This window comes from Cebus imitator, unplaced genomic scaffold (assembly GCF_001604975.1).
Source record: "Cebus imitator isolate Cc_AM_T3 unplaced genomic scaffold, Cebus_imitator-1.0 Scaffold77, whole genome shotgun sequence".
NCBI lineage: Eukaryota > Metazoa > Chordata > Mammalia > Primates > Cebidae > Cebus > Cebus imitator.
In genome coordinates, this window is record NW_016107392.1 from 856,408 (window position 1) to 864,410 (window position 8,003).

Here is an 8,003-nt window from a genome sequence, read left to right on the forward strand (position 1 = left end):
TGGTCTCGATCTCTTGACCTCGTGATCCACCCGCCTCGGCCTCCCAAAGTGCTGGGATTACAGGCTTGAGCCACCGCGCCCAGCCCAGACTTTTTAAAAAATTGAAATTAAATCAAGTATCTTCTCAGACCACAGTGGAATAAAACTAGAAATCAATACCAAGAGGAACTTTGGAAACTATACAGATACATGGAAATTAAACAGCACACTCCTGAACAATTAATTACTGGGTCAATGGAGAAATTAAGACAGAAATTAAAAATATCTTTGAAATAAATGAAAAAACACATTGTACTAAATCCTGCAGCTTACAGCAAAAACAGTGCTAAGAGGGAAGTTTGTAGCATTAAATGCCTACATTGAAAAAGTAGAAAGATCACAGATTAACAACCTAACATTGCACCTCAAGGAATTAGAAAAAGAAGAACAAACCAAATCCAAAGTTAGCAGAAAAGAAATAAAGATCAGAGCAGAACTAAATGACATAGAGGCAAAAAATTTACAAAGGATTAATGAAGCTAAAAGTTGGTTCTTTGGATCAATAAAACTAAAAGCTGATTATTTGAAAAGATAAATAAAATTGATAAACCACTAGCTAGATTAACCAAGAAGAGAGAAGATCCAAATAAACACAATCAGAAATGAAAAAGGAGACATTTATAGCAGACAACTGATACCACAGAAATACAAAAGATCATCAAGGACTATTATGAACAACTATGTGTTCACAAACTCAAAAAACTAGAGGAAATGGATAAATCCCTGGAAACACAAAATCCCCTAACATTGAACCAGGAAGAAATAGAACTTCTAAGCTGACCAATAATGAGTAGTGAGATTGAATCAATAATAAAAAATCTCCCAAAAAAGCTTAAGACTAGATGTATTCACAACCAAATTCTACCATACAAAGAAAAACTAATACCAATAATCCTAAAACTATTAGAAAAATCAAGAAGGAATTAATTCTCCCCAACTCATTCTCTGAGGCCAATATCACCCTGATAACAAAAACCAGACAAGGATACAACAAAAAACAAAAACACAGACCAATATCTCTGATGAATGTAGATGCAAAAATCCTCAACAAAATACTAGCAAATCAAATCCAACAGCACGTCAAAAGGTAATACACTATGATCACATAGGATTTATCACAGGGATGCAAGGATGGTTCAACATATGCAAATCAATAAATGTGATACTCTGGGTTGCTGGATTGCATGGTAGTTCTATTTTCAGTTCTTTGAGAAATCACCATACTGTTTTCCCTAAAGGTTGTGTTAATTTACATTGCTACCAACAATGTATGAGCATTCCCTTTCCTCCATATCTCTGTCAACATCTGTTGTTTTTGGACTTCTTAATAACGGCCATTTTGACTGGTATAAGATGGTATCTCATTGTGGTTTTAATTTGCACTTCTCTGATGATCAGTGATGTTGAGCATTTTTTCATGTGTTTCCATATGTCCTTTGCCCACTTTTTAATGGGGTTGTTTTTTCTTGTTGAGTTGTTTGTGTTCCTTGTAGATTCCGGATATTAGGCTTTTGTCAGATGCATAGTTTGGCAGCCCCTTCCCTACAGGGCACCATCAGCAACAGTTGCTATCATGGCCTTGAGGACTGCCGCATGGAACTTAACATGTTTTAATTTTGCTGCTGTTAAACATTATACACTTTGCAAATTTTGCAGAATAGAATATTAAAAGAAAAAACAGGTAAGCCATTAGAATCCTAGGGTTTTTCTTTTCATTAATGATTTCAGAAAGCCAAAGGGGACCAGGGAGGGGAGAACTTGCTTTGATAGGACTCTTTGATCAGTGGAAGGGGTCTGAGAAGGAATCTAATTTTAGCGAGAACTTATTAATAATTGAAAACAGACCTCAAAATCTCTTGAGAATTTACTATATGCCAGGCCCTGTGCCAAGCACTTAACAAGTATTATCTTATTAATTTCTTACAACCATATGTGTAGAGTTACTGTTTTTCATCTTCATTTTCCAGAGAAGAAGACAGGCCTAGTGAGGGTCAGTAATTTGCCCAAGCTTGCACAGCCAGTGGATGGTAGCCGATCAGGCTGCATTACTAATCACCGTGAGGATCTACCTCTAACTGGGTGCCTGGCCCTTTACATGCATTAACTCAATTAATCTTCACAACACCCATGTATGGACATTAATATCACTGTTCCCATTTGATATAGTGAAGACGGCGTGGAATACTGGTTCTGAGCATGGACCTTGAAGCTACGGCCGCTGGGTTCGAGACCCTGCTCTTCCATTCAGCAGCTATGTGACCTTAGTTACTTAACATCCTTCTGCCTAGTTTTCTGATCTGTAAAATGGCTATAGTTATATAACTTATTTTATAGATGTTATGGAAATGAAATGAAGTTATATGTGTGTGGCACTTACGTTACCCGGTAAGTATTCTTTAAATTGTTATTATTATACAGAGAAAACTGAGGCTCAGAGAAGTTAAGCCCAGGCTACCAGCCTGACAGTGATGAAATTCTAGGAAGACAAATAGTGCCAGGGTTCATTCCCAGAGATGAACTCTAGGAAGCTGGCCTCATTTCTGTTTGGTGGTGTTGACTGCCGGATGCCGCCGTCCTGTTGAGAGGTGGCACAGTGTGTCAAAGGAGCATGGGCTTTAAGAGCCAAATGGCCTGGGAGCATGTCACTGTTGTGTCACTCACTAGTCATGTGACCTTGGGCTAGTGAGGTAGCCAGCCTGAGCCTCACGTCCTCATCTGTGATGCGTCAGTTGTCACGTTCCTCATGGGCTGTTGTGAGACTGAAAAAATTTAACTCACATATAGGAGGATTGGGGCCTGGCACGAGCTGGGTCAGTGTGTCTGCTCTGATCATGATGCTGAAGCAATAGCTCAGGGGAGAAACAGGAATTGACAGAGAATCATGTAGAGACGGTTGGGTGTGTCACCTGAATGGAGAGAGGAGAACTGGGAAGAAAATGTTAGCAGAATAAAGCCGGGGCAACAGAACTTGCCAGGGCATAGAACAAGGGTGTTGGAGGCTACCAGTCCTGGGTAAAATATTTCTGGCACAACACATTGAAGATCAGTGTGTTCATGGGTGCGGCTGTCACGAAAATAAAAAGGGAAGAAGAAAGGGAAATGTGTCATATTTCCTTTGGCAGAAACATGAGTCCAGGTTCTAATTTTTTTTTTAAACGGGGCTACTGCAGTGTTTCTCAACAGTGTGTAGGTGGTGGCAGCTCCTGGATTTCACAGTGTTTTATGTGGACAGCCATCCGCTACCATCAAGCTTTTTATGGAATGCTGTGATGTGTTGATATACTTAATCATTCCATGTAAATAAAACAGCTTTATCAGAGAAATAGGACTATACCATGAGATTGTAATATAAAGTTAGAAGCGTTAAGTCCAGGCACCCAGATGAGAAGCCATTGAGATAGCTGTTTAAATGGTTCTATTAATATTAATTAACTTGCTATCTGTACAATTGTTTTATTGATTACCTCCCACTAGCAGATAATCCAAGTGGGAACAAATATTATAAAAAGTTTAGTGGGAAAAGAAAATCCTTAAAAATGAGAAATGTCTACAAATGACCCATCCAAATTTGTTTGTTTGAGATGGAGCCTCACTTTGTCACCCAGGATGGAGTGCAGTGGCACCATCTTGGCTCACTGCAATCTCTGCCTCTTGGTTTCAAGAATTTGCCTGCCCCAGGCTTCCAAGTAGCCGGGATTATAGGAGCCTGCTGCCAGCTACCACACCCAGCTAATCTTATAAGATTTAAAAATAGATTCTATTGGCAGGACTCCATGGTCCAGTTTATGGGTGGCTAAGATTCACAAGATTCAAACAGAATTTGAGAATCAGTAGTACCAGAAACTAGTGACTGGCTTGGGCTGTCAGTGGCTAGTTTTCCTGCTCCAGCTCTCCCTTCTGCAATTATGAAGGCGATTTGCCACCCACTTTGGCTGATGGAGTCAGCATTTTATCTTGTGACCCTGTTAGTGACACATTTTGGATGACTCCCTGAATCAGAGGCCCTGGGGAATCAGTGCCACACGGGACAAACCAGGTGCCTGCTCTCATTGAGCTTGCATTCTGGTTGGAAAGGCAAACACCAAATGTATTTTTAAAAAGATAATTATAATTTTTGGAAAGCTTTGGGAAGAAAATAAACAGGGTGAGTGAGGGAGAGAAACTGGCAGGAGGAAGTGATGACTCTAGATTATAGGGTCAGGGAAAGCCTCTCTGCAGAAGAGACATTTGTTTTGAGGCCTGAAAGGAGTTCTTCATTAATGCTGAAGCAATTGATTAGCTAACTAGAAAAGAGAAACAAAACGATTTTAGGTCCTCATCTCACTCCACATACCCAAATAAATTTCACATGGATCTAAGAGTAAAAGGTAAAAACAGATAAAAAATCAACGTTCTGGAAAAAAGTATATATTTATGAGTGAGAAATAAAATTTGGAACTTAAAAGCAAATAGCAACTATATTGAAAGAATTGCACAGATGTAACTATTCTAAAATTTAGATTTCTATTCACCAAAAACAATATAAATATAATTAAAAGTCAGCATGGAAAATATATACCACAAATATGAAATGATTTAATGTACTTAATGTTTAAAATATTTATGCAAACTGTCAACAAACATTAAACCTCATTAAAAATGGACAAATATGAAGAGAGAATTCAAACAGAATGCAAAGTAGTTAACTAACATGAAAAAAACTCTGTAACTTTTCTAATATAATCAAAGATACGCCAAGTAAAATAACCTGAGTTTCCCTATCAACGCTGTAGGCAAAAAACACTCGAGGATACCAACAGTGTGGTAAAACTGGCGTTCTCACACAAGGATGGTGGATGTGAACATTTGTACAAACTTTCAGGGAGGCAGACTGGCAATACACATTAAAAACCCCTGGCTGGGTGCAGTGGCTCATGCCTGTAATCCCAGCACTTTGGGAGGCTGAGGCAGGTGAATCACCTGAGGTCAAGAGTTCGAGACAAGCCTGACCAACATGGTGAAACCCTGTCTCTACTAAAAATACAAAAAATTAGCCACGTATGGTGGTGGGTGCCTGTAATCCCAGCTACTCGGGAGGCTAGGGCAGGAGAATCACTTGAACCCAGAGGTGGAGGTTGCAGTGAGCTGAGATCGTGCCAGTGTACTCTAGCCTGAGCAACAAGAGTGAGACTCCATCTTGAAACAAACAAGCAAACAAACAAATGAACGCCAAACTAAAAATAGTCATATCTCTTTGGCCCACTTTTATAAATCTATCCTAAGATAGCAATCAGAAATGCAGTAAATAATTTATACATAGGAATATTCAGCACAGCATTGCTTTTGGCACAAAATGGCAAACAGCTGGAAAGTCCAGTATTAGAAGTGAACTCTGACATATCAAGGATAAAATACTATGCATCTTTTAGAAAAAGCAGGTATAAAATCACTCTACATAGTGTGACTACATCCATATAAAGATGCATAGGAGAAAGCGTCTAAAGAAGTATTTGAAAATGTTCGTGTTAGCTGTGGTAGCTCTGGGTGGTGATATTACAGGCAATTGTTCCCTATTTGTGTTAAAGTATTTTTAGAATTAATGTGCTACATTTATGAAAAAAAAAGAAATTTATACAACAGGCAATCAAAACAACCTTAGTAATTAGATAAAGCAGGGACTAAACTGGAAAGAAATTTGAGAAAGAGGAATATGTGAAAGATTGAAAGAATTTCTCATAGACCGAGTCTCAGACCTGAGATTTTGGGGAATGGGGTATGGGAAGATGATATTGAAAAATGGTCTTCAGCTACCATGAGGGAAGAAAAGAGGAAATATGCGTCTTTTTCCTGTCTCAAAGGAGACTTTGATTTTTATAGGTGAAGAAACATAGTGGAAGTTATTATAGAAACTAAGCCCACATTAAAAAAGAATTTCTTAAAATAGGCACCAAGAGAACTAAAATACCACCATGGATTTCCACTGGGGCATGAGAAGCGATCTGGTCTAATAACTAACAAAGGGTCTAAACATCCCTTAGGTCCTGTTCTTTGAGGCAAGAACACAAGTCTTTCTGTCTTTATTAATCTTCAGTGTGTATCTTAAGGTTTTATGGTGTTTTCACAACTACCTTTGAACAGTGGTTTAGTTAGTGCTGGTCAGTGACCTGCTTTTGTTTGCCTGTTTCTGATGAACAGTGTATAGCACAAGCCACAGCCATGTCCTTGTGCACGCTGCGTGCAAGACCCCGCTGTGCACAGTCAGCCCTGCATCCTTCTAACCAGTTAACACTGGCCTTACTTTCATCATCTGTGAGGCCAGAGCTACATAGGTTGATGCTGAGGAATGGAAGGAAGGAGAACAGAGAGTAAAGGTGGGTCGAGTTTACAGACGTGAGGGAGGGAAGGTCACAGACACTGAACAACCAGTGAGTTCCCCTATGCGGATTGCCAGAATGAGAAACATCTAAGAAGATAACAAAATTGTCTTACAAGGTAGTGGATGTCTGGGTAAGCTGTGATGCTTGCAGGATCGATACTTACAGAAAGGAGGTGCAGAGCCCACAGGAGCACTCATGAAAAGGAGGAGCAGGAAAGCAGGGTTGGTTGTTTGAATCTTCCTTCTCCCTGGCTTTCTAATGTCCGACTCCAGAAAGGAGGAGTGGAAGCGAAACGGCAGCAGATGCAGTCCTGAGCTGGTGCCCCCTTACATTCGCTGTCGTGCCTAGTAAACAGCTCTCTGAACTTTGGTACATTTGTTCTGACTGATGTCACTATCAGCTGATTTCACTTTCGTTTCTTAACTTGCCAGTGGCCCATGACTTTTCAGAAATGAGGTATGTAAACAACTTTTTATTGTCCATCATCATGAATTCTTTACCCACAACTGATTTAAAGAGCCAGGTAAATGTCTTGATTATATTACACAATGATTCCAGAAAGGGAAGTAGCCAAAGAACTCTCGAAGCTCCCAGTGATTTAAACTGCAAGATAAACACAACCCAGAATTTTGTTCAGAAGAAACTCCTCAGGATCACATGGTCCTAGCTCCCAGTCAGTGCGGCAGTCAGACCCAGGTCACCTCCTACTCATTCTCTTAGAAAGCAGCTATGCCATCTGTCCCCCCAACCCTTTCAGAGATCAGTTTTATAATGGTGACTGGGCTTCTCTGGACACAAAACTTTGTGTCCTCAGCATTCTCACTAGGGTGTTTAGGCCCATGTTGGAGCAGCTGGAACATCTATTTTATTTCAAAATAAGAGCAGAACAAAGCTTTTATTTTTGTAAGCATTGGGGCTCCTGGCTAGAGTTTAAAAATTGCTTCCCTTGCTCACATGACTAACTGGAAATTTCGACTGGGGGTGTTAAACTTGGTTACATGAGTAGACCGCTACCTAGTGGTATTGCTGAATCCTTCAGTGTTTCTCTTCTGCTTCCCTGCCCTTCCCCCAAAGGAGTTTTGTGAACTGCTACATTGCCCTCCCCCTTCCCCTAGTTCTTTTGAGCTCATACTCTAGAAAGAAGCGATGCGAACCAGGAGGAAGAACAGAGGCTTTGAGATCAGAGAGTTCTGCTACATACTAGCAAATTATTTAATCTCTCTGAGCATCAATTTCTTATCTGTCAAATGGAAACAGTAGCTACTTTGCATGGCTGCTCTGGGGATTGGAGGTAATATAAGTGCTTAGTACAGCACTGGAAATATAGTAATGGTAGCTATTATTATTAAAAGTGGAATTTCTGTATATTTTGTCTAGCCTCCATATTAATGCCTTTAAGACCGAGAAAATTAACTTTTTGATATTAATATAAACTAGTTACTCTGAAAACTGAATACTGCTGAGTAAAGTGAAGTGATATAGAAGACATAGAAACATGTTTATATTTATGAAATTTATTCAAGGTTATCATGTACCCAGTTTTCAAAGAGTCAGCTTTTCAAAATTTGTTATGAAAATTGTCAGTCCCACACTCTCCCTTTCTTCTTA

At 39.6% G+C, this 8,003-nt stretch overlaps 1 protein-coding gene across 1 annotated transcript in view; it reads right to left on the reverse strand.

Annotated features, from left to right (window-relative positions):
- TMEM140 (transmembrane protein 140) overlaps positions 1–7,149 on the reverse strand; it is an 18,570-nt gene extending 11,421 nt beyond the window's left edge. Inside the window, exon 1 of the mRNA XM_017532616.2 lies at positions 6,559–7,149. The gene's annotated coding sequence lies outside the window, so the exon portion shown is untranslated. The remainder of the gene's footprint in view (positions 1–6,558) is intronic.
- Between the last annotated feature and the right edge of the window lie 854 nt (positions 7,150–8,003).